Genomic DNA, 19,890 nt, shown 5'->3' with positions numbered 1-19,890 from the left:
CCTAGTGATGTAATAACTCATTATGATGTAAAAACAATCTCTAAATTGCTGTTGTATGAAAACTTGTATAAAGGTGTATGAATACAACATGAAATAAAAAAGAAATATAATACGGAATAATAGTAGTAGCGCGGGCTGCTAGAAGCGCTACTAGTAATTACCAGTAGCGCCCTTTCCAGGAAGTGCTACTACTAAGTGGATATAGCAGTAACCTTTAGCTGTAGCGCCTTACTAGTAGCGCTGCCTCCCGCGCTACTGGTAGGCCTAAAACCCGTGCTACTGCTAGGCTTTTCCCTAGTACTCTTTGGGTGTTAATCAGATGGCGATGTGAACTAGATTATTGACTCTAGTGCAAGTGGGAGACTGATGGAAATATGCCCTAGAGGGAATAATAAAATGGTTATTATTATATTTCCTAAATCATGATAAAGGTTTTTATTCATGCTAGAATTGTATTGACCGGAAACTTAAATACATGTGTGGATACATAAATAAATACCGTGTCCCTAGTGAGCCTCTACTAGACTAGCTTGTTGATCAAAGATGGTTAAGGTTTTCTAACCATAGACATGTGTTGTCATTTGATAACGGGATCACATCATTAGGAGAATGATGTGATGGACAAGACCCATCCGTTAGCTTAGCATAATGATCGTTCGTTTTATTGCTATTGCTTTCTTCATGTCAAATACACATTCCTTCGACTATGAGATTATGCAACTCCCGGATACCAGAGGAATACATTGTGTGCTATCAAATGTCACAACGTAACTGGGTGATCATAAAGATGCTCTACATGTATCTCCGAAGGTGTTTGTTGAGTTGGCATAGATCGAGATTAGGATTTGTCACTCCGAGTATCGGAGAGGTATCTTTGGGCCCTCTCGGTAATACACATCATAAGATTGCAAGCAAATGACTAAGGATTAAGTCATGAGGAGATGTGTTACGGAACGAGTAAAGAGACTTTCCGGTAATGAGATTGAACTAGCTATGAAGATACCGACGATCGAATCTCGGGCAAGTAACATACCGATGGACAAAGGGAATTACGTATGTTGTCATAACGGTTCGACCGATAAAGATCTTCATAGAATATGTAGGAGCCAATATGGGCATCCAGGTTCCACTATTGGTTATTGACCACAGAGGTGCCTCGGTCATCTCTACATTGTTCTCGGACCCGTAGGGTCCGCACGCTTAACGTTCGATGATGATATAGTATTATATGAGTTATGTGATTTGGTGACCGAATGTTGTTCGGAGTCCTGGATGAGATCACGGAAATGACGAGGAGTCTCGAAATGGTCGAGAGGTAAAGATTGATATATAGGACGATGGTATTTGGACACCAGAAGTGTTTCGGGCGGTACCGGATACTTATCGGGTCACCATAAGGGGTTCCGGGCACCCCCGACAAAAGATATGGGCCTTATGGGCCAAGAGGGGAAACGCACCAGCCACAAGGGGCTGGTGCGCCCCCCATATGGGCTGGCCTAAGGAGGAGAAGGAAAGGGGAGAAGGGAAAGGAAAGTGTAGATTAGGATTCCCACTTCCTTCCCTCTCCCCCCTCTTTCCTTCCCCCTTGGGGAAACATGGTAGAGGGGGGGGGGGCAGGGCAAGGCAGGGCCCCTAAGGGGCCGGCGGCTAGCCCTAGGGCGCGCCCTGGCCTCTCCCCTCCCACATATATATATATATGTGTGTGTGTGTGTGTGTGTGTGTGTGTGTGTGTGTGTGTGGGAGGGGGCGCCTAGCACACACTAGATTAATTGATAACCGTGTGCGGCGCCCCCCTCCACCGTTTACACCCCGGTCATATTTTTTTAGTGCTTAGGCGAAGCCCTGCGGAGATCACTTCACCATCACCGTCACCATGCCGTCGTGCTGACGGAACTCATCTACTACCTTGCCGTCTTGCTGGATCAAGAAGGCGGAGGACATCACCGAGCTGAACGTGTGCTGAACGCGGAGGTGTCGTACGTTCGATACTAGATCAGTTGGATCACGAAGAAAGTTTGACTACGTCAACCACTTTGTGAAACGCTTCCGCTTACGGTCTACGAGGGTACATAGACACACTCTCCCCTCTCGTTGCTATGCATCTCCTAGATAGATCTTGCATGTGCGCATTTTTTTGTTTTCCATGCAACATTTCCCAACAGGAAGATGAGAGGAAGAACGAAGAAGAGAACACGAAGAACTCCAATATCTAGATCCAAGGGGTTCCCCTCTCATAGAGGAGAAAGTGATTGGTGGAAATGTAGATCTAGATCTCCTCTTTCTTTTCCCTCAAGAACTATCAAGAATCATTGAAGGAATTGAGAGATAGCAAGCTCGAAGAAGGTCAACAATGGGGGAAGAACATGAGCTAGAAGGATAAGGTTCAATGGGGAGAAGACCCCCTTTTATAGGAGAAAAAAATCCAACCATTACCTTGCTCCCAGCCCGCATAGAGCGGTACTACCACTCGGGTGGTAGTAACCCAAAAACAGTGCAAAGTGATCGGAGCAATACATCCGTCAGTACAATGGAGATTCTAATATAGACTATATACGGAGCAAAATGAGTGAATGTACACTCTAAAATACATCTGTCTGTACAATGGAGTACACGAGACTAAGACAAGACATCTTGTACAATGGAGAAAAATTTATTATCTTCCTTCATAAGAGATCAAAGTGATCGGATCCTTCCCCAGATCGTGTGCAAGCAGGAGGTATGTGCACCAAACTATTTTCTCCTCTCTCGTTCTCTCTCTCTCACACACACGCGCTAATTAAGATTGTTACAAACATTACAAGGGCCTAGACTTGGGTAAAACCTGGGCCGCGTGTGTGTTCAATAACCTAAGGCTACGTCCCACTCTCACACAAATCCATGAGCGTTATTGCATATCTGTGTTGTTGTTGGGTACTTTGTAAAACACTGTCAACAAATGTATGCACTAGGGCCCAAAGGCATTGGCAGGCTCCAGGCTGCCTGGGCTGTGGCACCAGATTCCTTAATCGAGTGTAGCACCTTCAACAATGTAGCACATGTTTGGCCTGGGGCTTGCCCTGGCTTCGCCTCGATGCTGGCTATGCCATTGCTAGAGCTCAACTATGGTCACCTTCCCCGCCATCTTTGTGGCACCGTTATTAATAATTTTGTCGAGGGTTCCACAAAACTCATCCAAGTTACAATATATACATTGCAGATTTTTTGGGTGCTACTTTCTTTACTAATACTAATTTTCTTCCTTGGTCCCACTCAAGAACCATCATCATGTAATGGTACACATTAGACTTGCTACTCAACACTCCATACTACCCCCCTTTCTCAAAATGCAAGGCACATTTGACAATTTACAGTCTTCGTTGTCTAAGTTTCACTACAGTTTTCACTTATAATATGCCTATACAAGTATAAGGAGGTGATGACCCACAAGTATATGGGATCAATTGTAGCCTTTTCGATAAGTAAGAGTGTCGAACCCAACGAGGAGCAGAAGGAAATGACAAGTGGTTTTCAGCAAGGTAATGTCTGCAAGTGCTGAAATTGTAACTAACATAGTAGTTTGATAGCAAGATAATTTGTAACGAGCAAGTAACGATAATAGTAACAAAAGTGCAGCAAGGTAGCCCAATCCTTTTGAGGCAAAGGACAGGCCAAAACGGTCTCCCATAATAAGCAAAGCGTTCTTGAGGGTACACGGGAATTTCATCTAGTCACTTTCATCATGTAGGTTTGATCCGTGTTCGCTACTTTGATAATTTGTTATGTGAGTGGACCGGTGCTTAGGTGCTGTTCTTACTTGAGCAAACCTCCTACTTATGATTAACCCCCTCGCAAGCATCCGCAACTACGAGAAAAGTATTAAGAATAAATTCTAACCATAGCATTAAAATTTTGGATCCAATCGGTTCCTTACGGAAAGCGCATAAACTAGGGTTTAAGCTTCTGTCACTCTCGCAACCCATCATCTAATAACTACTCCACAATGCATTCCCTTAGTCCCAAGTATGGTGAAGTGTCATGTAGTCGATGTTCACATGACACCACTAAGGGAATCACAACATACATACTATCAAAATATCGAACACATATCAAGTTCACATGATTACTTGCAACAAGATTTTTCCCGTGACCTCAAGAACAAAAGTAACTACTCACAAGTTATAAACATGCTCAAGATCATAGGGGTATTAAATAGCATAATGGATCTGAACATATAATCTTCCACCAAATAAACCATATAGTAATCAACTACAAGATGTAATCAACACTACTAGTCACCCACAAGCACCAATCTATAGTTCCGGTACAAAGATTGAACACAAGAGATGAACTAGGGTTTGAGATGAGATGGTGTTGTTGAAGATGTTGATGGAGATTGCCCTCCCAAAGATGGGAGAGTTGTTAGTGATGATGATGACGATGATTTCCCCCTCTGGGAGGGGAATTCCCCCGGCGGAATCACTCTGCCGGAGGGCAAAAGTGCTTCTGCCCAAGTTCCGCCTCGAGACAACGGCGCTCCATCCTGAAAGTCCTACCCTTATTGTTTCTAGGTCAAAATGGCTTATATACTAGAAGATGGGCACCAGAGGTGGGCTGGGCTGAGCACAACCCACCAGGGCGCCCCTTGGGGGCCAGGCGTGCTCTGGTGTCTTGTGGTCACCAGGTGGCCCCCTCCGGTAGTTATTTGCTCCAGTATTTCTTGTTTATTCCATAAAAATTCCTCGTGAATTTTCAGCTTATTCGGGGTTGTGCAGAATAGGTGGCCTGACGTAGCTTTTCCAGGTCCAGATTTCCAGCTGCCGGAATTCCCCCTCTTTGTGTGAACCTTGCATATTATGAGAGAAAAGGCATTAGAATTACTCCAAAAAGCATTATTATGCATAAAAACATTATAAATAACAGTAGGTAAACCTGATGCAAAATGGACGTATCAACTCCCCCAAGCTTAGACCTCACTTGTCCTCAAACGAAAACCGAAATCGAAAAACATGTCCACATGCTTAGAGAGGTGTCGATAAAAACAAAATACGGACAGAGAAGCATCATGTAAATTATTATAACAGCAACAAACTTTAACATAAAACTTTTATCATAGAACTTTTATCATAGACTTCTCATGAATAAGGAAAAATTCATCACACCATCGAAAGCATAAACTCTATTGGAAACCAACAAACTATGTTCTCAGTCAACTTTGCAACTACAATTCATCATCTTTTCAGGAAGGGTCACGTATCGGGGCCTTTAGGCAAGTCCACATACTCAACCATCATGTAGTCTTCTATGATTGCTAACACTCGCCGCATACACATGAGCAAAATGTTTCAACCGGACACATAGAAAGATAGGGGCTTATAATTTTGCCTCCCAACGTATTCACCTCAAGGGTGATGTCAACAATAATAACTCATGCTACCCATATCCAACTGGATATATGTGCAGATATTTCCTCACCACATGATGCTTGCCAAAAGAGAAAATTAGAAGGAATAGAGAGAAGAACTTTGACTCATGCATAAAAGTAAATACATAAAAGTAAAAGATAGGCCCTTCGTAGAGGGAAGCAGAGGTTTCAATGCGCTTTTTGTTTGTATGCTCAATCCCTTAGTGCAAAAGAACGTCACATTATATTGCCCCTTTTGATAGTAACCTTTATTATGCAGTCTGTCGCTTTTATTCTTTGCCATCAAAAATTCGTACAACGCTCAATTTTCTTTTACACTAAATGATCTCACACTTTTAGAAGCAATTTTTATTGCCTTATTGCACCGATGACAAGTTACTAGAAGGATCTTACTCAATCCTTAGGTAGGTATGGTGGACTCTTGAAATAATATTTAGGTTTAAGGGTTTTTGGATGCACAAGTAGTATCTCTACTTGGTGCGGATTTTTTGGCTAGCAAAGATGGGGGGCAAACACCACATGTTGAAGGATCTATGACAATATAACTTCTATGTGAATATGAGCAAACATAAATCATTACATTGTCTCCATTGTCCAACGTCAACAATTTTGGCATATAATATTTTGATGGGGGCTCACAATCACAAAAGATGTCCAAGATGGTGTATTTGCATGTGAATCTTCTCTTCCCTTATTAATTCTTTCATGAATTGCATCATTGACCATGCTATGTTTGCCAATCTCCAATACAATTTTCCACTTATACTTTTCCTTATGTGATGTCATTACTTACCATAAGATTAGCATATGATCTTTTTCATTTATTTCCTTTCTTTTTATTGAAACATGAAAGTAAAGAGAACAAAACTCAAACTAAACTTTATTATATATCTCGCACACGATTACAAAGATAGATCACTAAGCAAACTCTCAGAAAGAAAGGATCGAACTAAACTTTTATTCATCTAAAGCAAAAGATAACTATGGATTGAACTAAGACAAGTAAAGGAAAAAGATAGAGGAGGTGATACGATACTGGGGCACCTCCCCCAAGCTTGGCGTAAGCCAAGGGGAGTGCCCATACCCGATACTCAATTTTCTTTTGGTGATGAAGAAGGAGGTGGTGGTGGTGATGAAGTAGAGATCTTGTCCTTCTTCCTTAGCTTACGCTTAAGAATAGAATTTTCCTCCGTCAATTCATCGATCTCCTGCTCAAGCTCCAATACCTTTTTGCATAAATCTTGCTTGTTTTGCTGCAAAAGACGAAAGGGTATAAAGTAGATCTTAGGATTCTTTGCCTTATTGGGGAGGCTTGACTCCTTGAATTCCACGTGCATGTCCCCGGATTGAGGTAATGGGACTAAATCCTCGTCTGAGCTTGTCTCTTCCTTCCCTTTAAGAACATAGTCTTCTTCTTCCTCCGAAGTCTAGCTATAGTGCTCCACATCCCCATAAGACTTGGGGTTTTGCGATATAATCAGCAACATAGCTCTCACCCTCCGAGTCTTGGGATGACATATTTTCAGATCTGTCAGGAAAACAACAAGAAAAGAAAACAGAAGATTTCTTCATGATACGGAGGTCAATATGTTCGGGGGGTATATAAAGATTTTTTTATCTTGGGAAACAAGCAAATAGAAGAAAAATGGAGTCCAGAAGGTACCCGAGGTGGGCACAACCCACCTGGGCTCGCCTGGCAAGCCTGCCAGGCGTGCCCTGGTGTCTTGTGCCCACCAAGGTGACCATCCTGGTTGTTTCTTATTTTCCTAATTTTTGTTATATTCCAAAACAGATAGAAAATATTTTTGCAGATTTTTCGGAGTCTGTTTACTTACCGTATCACGTACCTCCTCTTTTCACGTTTCTGGAGTGTTCCCGAAGGTTTCTTTTATTTTGTGTTCCAGTGTCATAGTTTGGATAAAATTGCTTTCAACATTAATGGGCGTACCTAAGATGTAATGTTTTATTCATTGCCCATTAACAACCTTCGGGTTAGTACCTTCGGCATTATTTATTTTCATAGCTCCAGATCGATAAACCTCCTCGATAACATAGGGCCCTTCCCATTTGGAGAGGAGTTCTCCTACAAAGAATCCGAAATGAGAGTTGTACAAAAGAACATATTCTCCAACTTTGAACTCACGCTTTTGGATTCTTTTATCATGCCATCTTTTAACTTTTTCCTTAAATAACTTGGCATTTTCATAAGCTTGGGTTCTCCATTCATCTAATGAGCTAATATCAAATAACCTTTTCTCACTAGCAAGTTTGAAACCATAGTTGAGTTTTTAATTGCCCAATATGCTTTATGTTCTAACTCAAGAGGCAAATGACAAGCTTTTCCATAAACCATTTTATAAGGAGACATACCCATATGGTTTTTATATGTTGTTCTATATGCCCAAAGTGCATCATCTAATTTCTTAGACCAATTCTTCCGGGACCTATTGACAGTCTTTTGCAAAATTAATTTTATTTCTCTATTGCTAAGTTCAACTTGACCACTAGACTAAGGATGATAGGGTGATGCAATTCTATGGTTAACATCATACACTACAAAAAAAATACACTTCCGTGATGATACGTGTTTGTCACAGTAGGTCACGTCTTCTGTCATGCATGTACATCCATGATGATTTTATGACAGAATCAAGATAGTCATACCTGTGCTGTCTTAGAAGTGTTCGATGACATTACCAAAACTATCATCGCGGAAGTGTCCACTTCCATGACGATAAATGGCGCGTCATGTAAGTGCTTTCATCAAGGGTGACTGACACGTGGCATCCACCGTAACGGGTCGCCGTTAAGCTATCGGGTCCGGTTTTGGATCCGATAACCCGCTAACAGCCCGGACCAATGAGGATTTTCCACGTGTAAAATTCTCATTGGCCGAAGGAAACACGTGTCAGCTCACTATTGGGACAGATGTCATCCATTCATTGGATAGGAGGCGCCTATGATACGTCGACACATGGCACGACCCAACAGAGGCCCATATAGGTTAAATGGGCCAGCCCAACTAAAGGCCCACAAGATTTTGTGGACCATAACGGGCCGGCCCAGCTAAAGGCCCATAAGATTTCATCGACCATAAGGGGCCGTCCTAGCTAAAGGCCCACAAGATTTTGAGGACACGAGTGGGCCGGCCCAGCTAAAGGCCCACAAGATTTTCAGGACAGTAGTGGGCCGACCCGTTAACGGGCTGCCATGTTTTGGGCCAAACGCCGGCCCATATTTGATCCGGTCCATTAACAGCCTGCCATGTTTCAGGCCTAATAAAGGCCCATATGACATCCAACCCATTAAAAGTCTACCATGTTCTGGGCCAAATTACAGCCCAGATCAGATCCGGCCCTTTAAGAGCCTTTGGGTTAAATTATGGCCCATATCAGATTCGGCCCGTCAACTGGACGCTATGCTTTTGGGCCCACTTGCTAAAGGCCCATTTAGTAATTCGGCCTGATATTAGTTTCAGCCTGTTAAAGGCCCGTTTAACATTTCAGCCCTATATTTATTTCGGCTTGTTAAAAGCCCGTCATATAGTTGGGCCTAACTACGGCCCGGTTTGCATCCGGCCTGCTCACAACCGATAATCTGATTGGAGCAAACAAAGACCGAGACAATTTTGGCCTGTTAATGGCCCGTGATGTGATTGGCACAATTATGGGCCGGGGTCTATTCCAGCCTGCTGCCAGCCCGTGAGCTGTTCGGCATGTTTCAGGCCCAACCTACTTTCCAGCCTCCTAAAAGCCCATTGAGTTTTCTTGCGAAAATAGGGCCGGCGGTTTACTCGGCCTATTAAAGGCCCGAATCTACTAGTTGGACAGTTTACATTTAGGCCTGTTAACGGACCAAGATGACTGGGCCCATGATGCGGATCGTACATAGTGATTTGCATGACGACCCGATTATGTACCATAATTTTACGATTTGGCCGGTTTACTGCGAAGACAGGATATATACAGTAAAATAACTGATGCATTGTGAATAAGACAAAACCTAGACTATACAATAAAGAAATTACAGCATATTACATCCACTGGGCATCAAAGTTCGCCACTATGATAATAAAGCGCAAGCAGACAGCAGATTACATGCACTGGGCATCAAAGATCGCCACCTGTGCAAATAAACACGCCGACAAAATAATACAAAACTGACAGCACTTCAATAGAGTTCAAGAAAGGTTAGCCCTGCTCGGGAGCTGCTGCGCAAGCAGCTGAGCAAGCTGATGAGACTGTGCTTGTCTGACACTTATATCCTCCTCACTCTGAAAGATAAACAAGCAGACAAATGACAGGTTTTGCACATATAAGTATTAGTGCTGACAATTCATCACATTTCTTACTGACGAATAAAGTGACACCATTTAAAATAGCATTAATACAATATGGTATTGTTCAGGTTAAGACATGGCAGGAAATGACATTGTGAAGGAGTTGGCAGCTTCACGACACCACTGGATTACAGATCAAGAACTCATAAGTATCAATGGTTAGTGTGCTGTCAATTTATCCCATTTCAGATTGGCAAATAAAGAGACGGTTTAAATAATAGTAGAATGATATGACATTGTTCATAGTTAAGACATTGCAGAATATGACATTGTGCTGTAGTGGTTAGGTTCACCACACCACTGGATTACGGATCAAGAATAGAAGCATACATGCAGTGTAAAAGAAGATCACTTGCTCTGTATAGTTTAATTTACATGGTATGAAGAAGGAACTTGGTTGTACAATTGAAAACTTAAATTGAGAAGGACAAACTTTTGTTTATGAACTACATAATAAACTTTAAACATGCAATTTGATGCAAGCACCAAAAACAAACAGCTGTTGCAGTCATGCCTAACCAAATATACACAACAAAGTTTGAAGTCTTGAGAAGGACAAACTTATATCATTGGTGAAGACAGGCTCTATAATGCCCTTGCCATGCAGATGGGGGGGGGCAATTCAAGAAGTTTACCACATAATCTTCTTCATAAGCATTGCCTTTATTCTACATTTTGTTAAGAGTAAATATAGATGTGATAATATAAGAAAAAAATGGAGAATATTTAAGATAAGATGAAGAGTGATGCTACATAACCAAGTAGCTATAAATGTAAGTACAGCGATACAGGCAAAAGGTACAGCCAAGAGCAATGCAGAGCTAAACTTCTTCAGTACCATCGGTGTTATCCAACCTTATGGTAAGAGTAAATATAGATCTGATGTGTAGAAAATGGAGGGCAAAGGAAAATAAGCTGCGGAGTGATGGTACATGAACAACTACCTGTTAGTATAAGTACACTGATAAAGGACAATAGGTACTTACAAGAACAGTGCAGAGCTAAAAAAATCATTGGCATTGGATATATTCTACACTAATGTAACCATTCATACAGATCAGATAATTTGGAGCGAACAATTTATAAGCAAGCTATCATGCATACTGCTGTCATATAATGAACCAGGTATGAATGCAAGTACAGTGATACAGGACAACAAGTACTAACAAGAGCAAAGCAGCGGGTAGCATATTTGCGATATCCTGTCGTTCCTTTCAAATCGGAATTCTTCTTCGAGCAGATTTCCTGCAAAAAAGATCTGTAAGGCACATGCGGAAAAGTAGAAGTTCAAATTGTCATGTGATATCATAGACAGTACCTCATCCTTGGAACGAACCAGTGCATAACAAGGTTTTTCCATTCAATGTCTTCTAAATTTAGGACAAGAGACTTCACCGGAAATTCGTTTATAGACTTGCCATCAAAGTGTGATTTCCTCAGGTAACACCGATACTGCTGCAATGCTTCCTTGAAAAGCGCAAGCAAGCTTTGCTCGTCATGACTATCCATATTGACCCTCGCCTACTTACAACAATGTAATGTAAATCATTGATGTGTTCAATCAGCAGAAAACCGGAAAATAATCACCATGAATAATAGCACTTACACGTAAGTGGGACAGGAAGATGTGGAAATGGTGTTTGTCTTCACTATAATCTTCCCATGATGGGAATATATGCACGTAATCCCTAACAACATTGACAACATTGTCTTTTAAACTGGGAATAACTGGAATGGGGTTCCAATCTGCAGGAATTGGCCGTCTCTGCAGTTGGGATAGGTCTTCGGCCGGTGGACTTGCTGTACTTTTTGCTGGAGTGGGATTTTTCTGTGGTACGGCTAGTGCTATGGCAACTAAAATCGGCATACCTTTTGCTGGAGTGCAGGTCCTGTGTGGTGGGGCTAGTGGTGTGGCCAGTGAAGTATGGGTACAGTCTGCTGGAGTCGGTCCTACGTTTTGTGTCACCGGTTGTACAACCAATATAAGTGGGGTGCTGTCTGATTTCTCCGGCACCACCACATTTTTCAAGGACTTTGCTGGTGCTCCTTTAGGTTCGGCAATCACCCTCTTCCTTTTTGATGTCTAATGCACAAGAACAACATTTGAGTGAAAAAATATGGTATGATGACAGATGGAATATGTCTTGATAATGGATGGGCATGGCATCTTGACATATATGATGAGTAAACTAAGCAGATGGCGGTGCAACAAAGTAGAAGAAATGCAAGAAAACATATGCAAGATACGCACAATCAATAAAACCTTGACAAATTAGAACAGGCACCTTGATGGGTGAATAGCACAGGCCATCTGCCTTTGACTCCTCGAGGTCAGAATAGTCATTAGGATCATATTCTGAACAAGAATCTACAGGTGGGGAGCGTATCAGTTTCATTGCATCCAGAATGGAACTCAATGCCTTGGTGCCAATTTTGTAAGTCGTTGCAGTGTTCCACAATATTCTTCTGATGCGCGGATTCTGATATTCACTGTAATTACGTATAATATCTGAGAACCATGAAAACATAAATAGTAGTGAGATTATCCTTGTAATGCAGAGGATATTCTAATATAGGGACGCCCCTGTAAACCCTTGTGTGCTATCACCGGATTCTGATGAGAGAGCTCATGTGTGCTGTAATATGGTGCGTGCATTAATATAATCTGGCACAAGTACACAAAAAATAGGCTCTAGAAGTAAGGATAGTTGGCAGATGATAGGTTCATAATATACTGTATAGAGAGTTTATTGCCAAACCATGATTACAAGAGCACAAAGCAACTAGGCAAATTGTAGTGTACATAAAAGGGGTACACGATAACCACCATATATAAATCAGGAAAGTGGAACTGTCTGGAAAATACGGTGTTGTATTGCCGCTACTAATTGAAAGCCTATCGATCACGTATAGGCCAGCTCTATCAGCTGTTGACTGTAGATGTCCCTGCTCCCCTTCCTGACAAGGAACATACTGTACGTACTAAATACAGAATAACAAAAGAGGAACATGTTAAAGAACAGAAGAGGAAGCATATTCTTGAGGTTCTGCTTCATTGCATACAATGTTGGTTGCCCACTCATGATGAATCACAACGCCCAAAGAAATGGAATTCCATGCTGTCTCTCTATATGTGGACACATGCATAATCAAGTGGGAGCATTACTTGACCAATTAAATGTGTGTCTGTTAACTAATATCAGTATCATATCACAATTCGTATTTGAAGAAGTAAGCTTTGGACTAATGATTGGTGTGTTGCTTAGCTTCAAGAGTGGACTGCTGCTAGTGCAACACAAAGCAGCTACACAGATCATAGTGTAGATATAATGGGAAAACCGTAAGTATCAGGAGTAAAATCAGCAAAGTGGAACTTGCTGGAATATATGTGCTCGTATTGCTAGTATGGCTAGAAAGGCTTCGGATACTAGCTCTCTTCAACTGAAGGTGCGGTACTGTTAATATCAGTGTAACTCTCAGAGGCCACTACAATTCCTATTCCTATGTTTACAAAATCCTACGAATCAAAGAGGTCCGAAGAGTTCAAAGTGTCCATCACAACCGACCGTATAGACCTCTACACTACAAATGTCCCTGCTCATCCTCACTACAAGGAACATACTGTACTACTATCATACTTCCTCCGTTCCAAAATATAAGTCTTTGTTGAGATTTCCACTATGGATCACATACAGATGTACACAGATACATTTTAGAGTGTAGATTCACTCATTTTGCTCCATATGTAGTCCATGGTGGAATCTATACAAAGACTTGTATTTAGGAACAGAGAGAGTACTTATTAAAGAAGAACGGAAGAGGAACATGCTAAAGAAGAGCAAGCAGATTTTGGATAATAAAATGTTCGTTGCGCAGTGCCCACACATGATGAACCAGAGCGCATTAAGAATGCAACTCCCTGCTGTCTCTCTATATGTGGCGCACGTGCTTTTCGAAAGTAAAGTAGGAACATTAGCTGACCAATTAAACATTGTCTGTTTTAGTAATATCAACATCATATCAGATTCGTATTTGAGCAACAAGTTTGGAATTATGAGTGGCACGTTGTTTAGCTTGATGGATTCAGGAGCAATGCTAAGCAGGTACGATGATGGTACTGAATATAAAGGCATGTCTGCATGCAAGTCGCGTGACTTTTGTCATTTGGGTCAGTCGACCATTTCAGGCGGTTGGATGAAGATCCTACGTCTCCTAACCCTTCTTCTTCCTCGTCTCTGATTCTTCCCACACAGAACACCGCACGGGCCGCCGGCCGAACCACCGGCCCCCACCGCCTGTATTCCTCCGCCACCCCACCCCCGCCCCACCTGCGTCGGCGAGGCCCCACCACCGCCCCACAACCATTGTCCCCACCCGAGCCCCTTCCTTCGCACCGGCGAACTCCGGCGAGCTCTCAAAAATCGACTGACCCAATTTTGAAATTTAGTCTACTGTCATTTAACTAGTGTGGAATATAAAAGGGGAAAACCATAAGCATTACGAGTATAGTGTTGAGCGTGCCATGGCGGATCTAAAGGTGCAAACCGGACAAAGGCAACTTCGCAACCAATGTTTGCTTTCAACTAACAAGTAAGTGATGGATAAGAAATCAGAGTAAAGCAGTGGAGATCTATTTTCTTGCTGCGATAAATAAGTTGAGCAGATACAAAAGAGTACCGCCTCTAGTGCGGCGCCGTGTATGCATCTGCTAAGAATTTGATGGTGCTGCGGTAGCGATGGCTGTCGGCGGCGTGGAAGCAGATCTAGGAGCGTAGACGGTGGCGGCGGGGCACGGTGGACGAGACAGTCGTAGGAGCGGCGCCGACAAGGTGGACGACGGCAGGGATGAAGTGAGAGGATAGGATGCAAGGATCCCAGTCTGAAGCCATGGATGAGAGAGGTCGATGTCTTGTAATGGACGACGGAGTCGGGGTATCAGCTCCGGCATGGTGGAGGAGGACGACGGTGGATGGGGTGGCGGACGGAGGAGGCTGGGGTGGAGAGGGTGTTTTGGCGTTAAACACCGTAACGGAACGCCGTTAAACACGTGTCAGCTCGTCAGTGGGTCAGATAGGCGCCTATGATATGTCGACACGTGCCACGGCCCACCACTGGCCCATTTAGCTTACAAAGCCAGCCCGTTTGACTTGGTCAAAAGTTAACGGGCTGGCCCATGAAAAGCCTGTTAACGGTCTCTTCACAAATAGCCCATTTTACGGCCCGTTAACTCACGACCCATTAGGCCCTAAAGGAAATCGGCCCAACAACGTCACGTGGGCCGTCGAATATAACACTAGCCCATTTCACTTTTGGCCCATGTATGGCCCACGACGTCTTTCGGCCCATATGAGGCCTTCGTATCTTTCGGCCCTTTACAGGCCCACGGTGACTCTAGCCCATAATGAACGGTAATTTTCTTTATACCCGTTAATGGCCGGTGATTTACATGGGCCGTTTCCAGCCCGTGTTAGCTTTCGGCCTATTGACGGCCCATACGTTCTTGGGCTCCTTTTCGGCCCTCGATTACTTCCGGCCCGTTACTGGCGTGTTCCCCTAATGGGCCAAATTCGGCCCATGGCAAGAGTCGGCCCGTTACTGGCCTGTTCCCCTAATGGGACAAATTCGGCCCATGGCAAGAGTCGGCCCGTTACTGGCCTGTTACCCTAATGGGCCAAATTCAGCCCATGGCAAGAGTCGGCCTGTTTCTGGCCTGTTAACCCGTTGTGCCGTTTCCAGCCCGTCCTATATTCTGGCCCATTAATGACCCGTTATGCCTGTGACAGAATTAAGCCTTTGCTGTCCTACGGCCTGTTAATGGCCTGTTACCGTGCTGGGCCGATACCAATTACGCCCGATTACGGCCCATGTAGACCCATTTATCCGACGGCCCAAGGCCCACCGATTACAGGCCCATTTATCGACGGCCCGTAGGAGACCCATGGATCCTACGGCCCGTATATGGCCCATGGTAGTTGCGGCCACTAGCAAACCAGGGAAAAAGAAGACTAGGAAATAAATAAGGCCGAAACTAACGCTAGGCTATTAAGGCGATTGCGCAGATTACATCCACTCGGCATCAAAGATCGCCACCAGTGCAAATATAGGGAACACCCTACACTATACAAAAATGGCTTGCTGTTTTCTTCAGCCGGTGGCTGCACGTTAAGAATAAATTTTGTATCGCACCAAAACAAATTACAACTATATAATAAAAGGAAGGTTGGCATAAAACTTAACAGTCTAGCAGATAAATGCACCACCAGAAGTTCAGAAGCTCAGTTCATTTGACCTGACTATTACGTTTTCATGCTGTATTGTCCGATGGAGCACCATAACCCTCGCCTTCATTTCCCCTAGGCTCCTGAACAACATAGCAAATGTCTGATAGTCTGGTTTCAAAACCATGCATATCTTGACGACATTAAGCAATGTTTCTCCTTGTTTCACAAAGGGTCTCTGTTAGGGAATGGACTTGTGCCTGGAGCGCAGATACAACATTGCTTTGAGCTTGCATATCTTGATCATGAGGCAGTTTGGACGATATTGCCTTAACAACCAACCCAGTATTATGCAGGAACGTGCTTTTGGCATTGTTAGTGGACAGGTACTGACCCACTGCAGCAAGAGCTGACATTGCGGTTATAGTTGCCTTGCCACCTTCAGAAGGTGGCGGTTCCACCATTTTTTCCATAGCTCGCTGAAAAGTTGAGGTTTTACATTAGTAGTACCAGAACAGAAGATATTAAGGAGGCAGCAAAACCAAACAAAATAGCTTTGGTCTATATACAGAACTTATTCTGGTGAACCCATGTAAAATATTAGTTGTATTTTATTGCAAAGTACATAATAAAACTAGGTTCCAAACATATGACCATGTACCATCGCTAATGTATTGTCTATTTCTTCACATTGTATTGAGGGCTAAGGATAAAGAGACGAAGTTTATAATACAGTAAGCATAGTATGACATCATTCATATCACAAAACAACTGAGAACAGACAAACAGGCAATTGTAACATTGTGTGGGCAAGTCCAGCACGGAACTAGATTACGGGTCAAGATCAAAGGAACATCACTCCTCTCTTTTAAACCTTGTAAGGTCCAATGATACACTAAGACAATTGTGTATAAAATTGAAAAGAGTAATAGACATTGGCTGCAAACCATGCAGTTCAAGGCACAAGTCAGAGTAAGTAGTAGTTAAAAGGCATGAGGATTAAGGACTTACAACAGCGGCTTTGACTGGTGTAGTCATGCCCTTCTTCTTGCTGGTGTGACAGTCCTTGAAGATTTCCACAGCATTTGGTTCAGGTACTTTTTGGTCCTTGCGGGCTTTCCTCTGCATTTCGAACAAGTCAATATAGATATGATAATATGGTACAGCGAAAAGAGTGAAACAACAGCTAATTACAAGAGCCTCGCAGTGTGCAATATAGCTACGAGATCCTGTCGTCTGTTGGAATTTCACTTTCATACGGTTTGCCTTGTTCTTTGAACAGTTCACCTACAAGAAGATAGATTTGTGTGGCACATGCTTAAATAGGACTTCAACATGTGATCTGATCACATATATATAATGTACCTGATACTTCGGATCAGACCAGTGTTTAACAAGGCCCCTCTAGTCTTCATCCGATATATTTTCCACTGGAGATGTTTGGGAAAGTTCACTGTTAGCCTTGCCTTCAAAGTGAGTTTTCCTCAAGTTATACCGATACTGTCGCAGAGCAGACTTGAAAACATGGGTGCAAGCTTGTCTGGTTGCATCATCTTGGCTATCCAACTTGAACCTCATCTGTTCAAAATTATGGGAGTCTCATTATCAGCAACCTAGAAAGTATGGGACAGAGCAAGATGATATTACTAGTTTCCATACATAACCATACTTACAGATAAATGGTCGAGGAAGGTGTTGAACTGGGTTTCGTCTTTGTCATTCCTGTACTGAATCCATGTTGGGAGGATACGTACATGACACCTAACGGCAACCGCTGCCTCTGATACTAACTTGGCTGACTCTGTAGCATCACGTGGCCTTTTTAAACCTGCCTCAAAACGGATCTCCATTCTTCCTCCTCTAGATTTAGTTAACCTATCGAGCATTATCCCTGATGTTTGTTTCCTCTTGCGCCTAGGTGCTAGTCCAACAACGAACATAGGAAGTGTTATGTACATCAAACTGTGAGACTACATATAAAGAAGCATGCAACTGTAACTTGACTCCAGCAACTACCTTCTTGCTGTTGAAGCTCACAAGGTTCATCTGATATTGCCAAATCGTCTTGTGTCAAGAGTGCTTGGGAAGTAGTGTCAGGTGGCAAGGGAGCTTGGGAACATGCTGCTAGCTCAGTTGACGCACGAGTAAGTCGTGCAGCTAGTAGTACTGTGGTAGGTTTTGCAAGAACTAGGGCTGTCTCTGCTTGTTTGGTGGCAGCTATTTGTTTCTGTTTGGCTTTTTTTGCAACTCGTGTAGCATGGGATGTCGTGTTTGTAGAATTTTCCGCTGGACTTTGACCTTCTATTGCACCATCAGTACCAGCAGAATCTGCAGGATTCATCCGCTTCTCATTCCCTGCCATTCTGTGTTTCTTCCTCTTTCTCTGTGCCATGTTAAGTCAAGCCGACAAGAAAAACGAATAACAATTTAGTTCTTCAGAAAAAATTGATGCGTGATGCAGACGGACTGAACTTTGATGTTAGACAACCACATGATAGGAGGATGTAATATGTATGAAAAACAGGACAGAAGAGATAACCAGAACTATGATGTGTAAACTAAGAAGAAGACATTTCACCAAATTAGAAGCAATGCAATGGAAGGTAGACACCATATGAAAGATGCTACAAATATCGCTCTGCCAAGTTAACAGTGTCTCATCATAAATGACGTTTAAACAAATGTGAAGCAGTACAAGAAATAAATCATATGCAAGACCAAATGTTAGAGTAATAATATATGACATGCAACTTACACAAATGTTAGAGTAATAATATATGACATGCAACTTACACAAAGCATACAGGGTCTAATGCGTTTTTCGAGGCTAACTTTGACCAAATGTTAGAGTAATAATATATGACATGCAACTTACACAAAGCATACGGTCAAATTCGTATGTGAAAGGAGTTTCCAATGATATAATTTTCACATTATACATCTCATGTACTATTAATCTTGTCAATAGTCAAATTGGAAACCATCTCGAGTACAAATCTAGGAGTACGTACGAATCTAACAATATTGATTGGGCGTTGTTGAATGTTGATACCTTTTTGATCAAAGTAGAGATACTTTGACTACACATAAAACTTATATGTAAACTAGAAAGGATAGGGGGAGTATATTGTACGTTCAAAAACGAAACGAACATTGAATACCCTTTATATATGATTTGCGGATGCTATGATCACCGGTTCAAAATTTTGAATCCGCCTTAGGTATCACGTGCCCCCACTCGTTCCCTCTCGATTTCATCTTGGGGTCCGGAGATCTATTGAAAGAGGACTAGGGTGGGTACATGCGAATGATACTCGGCGGAATGTTCAAATGAGGCATGCGGGAGGATGGACTCGACTGCAGGGCGACATGATCGATGGAGAAGAGGGTTGGAGAGGAATGAGAAATAAGCAAACGGCACATGATTATACTTGAACGGCTCAAATAAACAATAAGTTGTCTCGCTTGGCCTACATAGTGAAAGGCCTAATGCGCAACGCGGAGCACTGACGCTCGAATATGGCCGGGAAAATAGGGAAACCGACATGTGGGGCACACCCGTCGGGACGACGTAGCGCAGACTAGTCCAATGGAGGAGATGGCCCACGACCTCCTCGCCACCGACAACCGTTCATGTGGGTCGTTGGGGCCAACAACGGGGCGCAGCTCCAGCATCGCCTCTGGACACGGCGACCGCGGTGAGCGACACACTCATATTATCGCTAGACACGGTCGGTTTCAGTGTGCCGAGGGTGGCGTTAGTGCTGTGGCATGACCAACGGTATGTTTGGTTTGTGCCCAAGGTTGCCCCATCAAAGCATTGGGTAGCCAAAATTTTGGTTGAGGTATTGGTTGCCCATGATTTGGCCGACATTGGCAAGAAAAATGAACTAGAGTTGGCTAGAGTTCATTGGCATGCCAAAGAAATGGCA

Source organism: Aegilops tauschii, chromosome 3 (genome assembly GCF_002575655.3).
Source record: "Aegilops tauschii subsp. strangulata cultivar AL8/78 chromosome 3, Aet v6.0, whole genome shotgun sequence".
Taxonomy (NCBI): Eukaryota; Viridiplantae; Streptophyta; class Magnoliopsida; order Poales; family Poaceae; genus Aegilops; species Aegilops tauschii.
Note: the sequence above shows the minus strand (reverse complement) of the source record.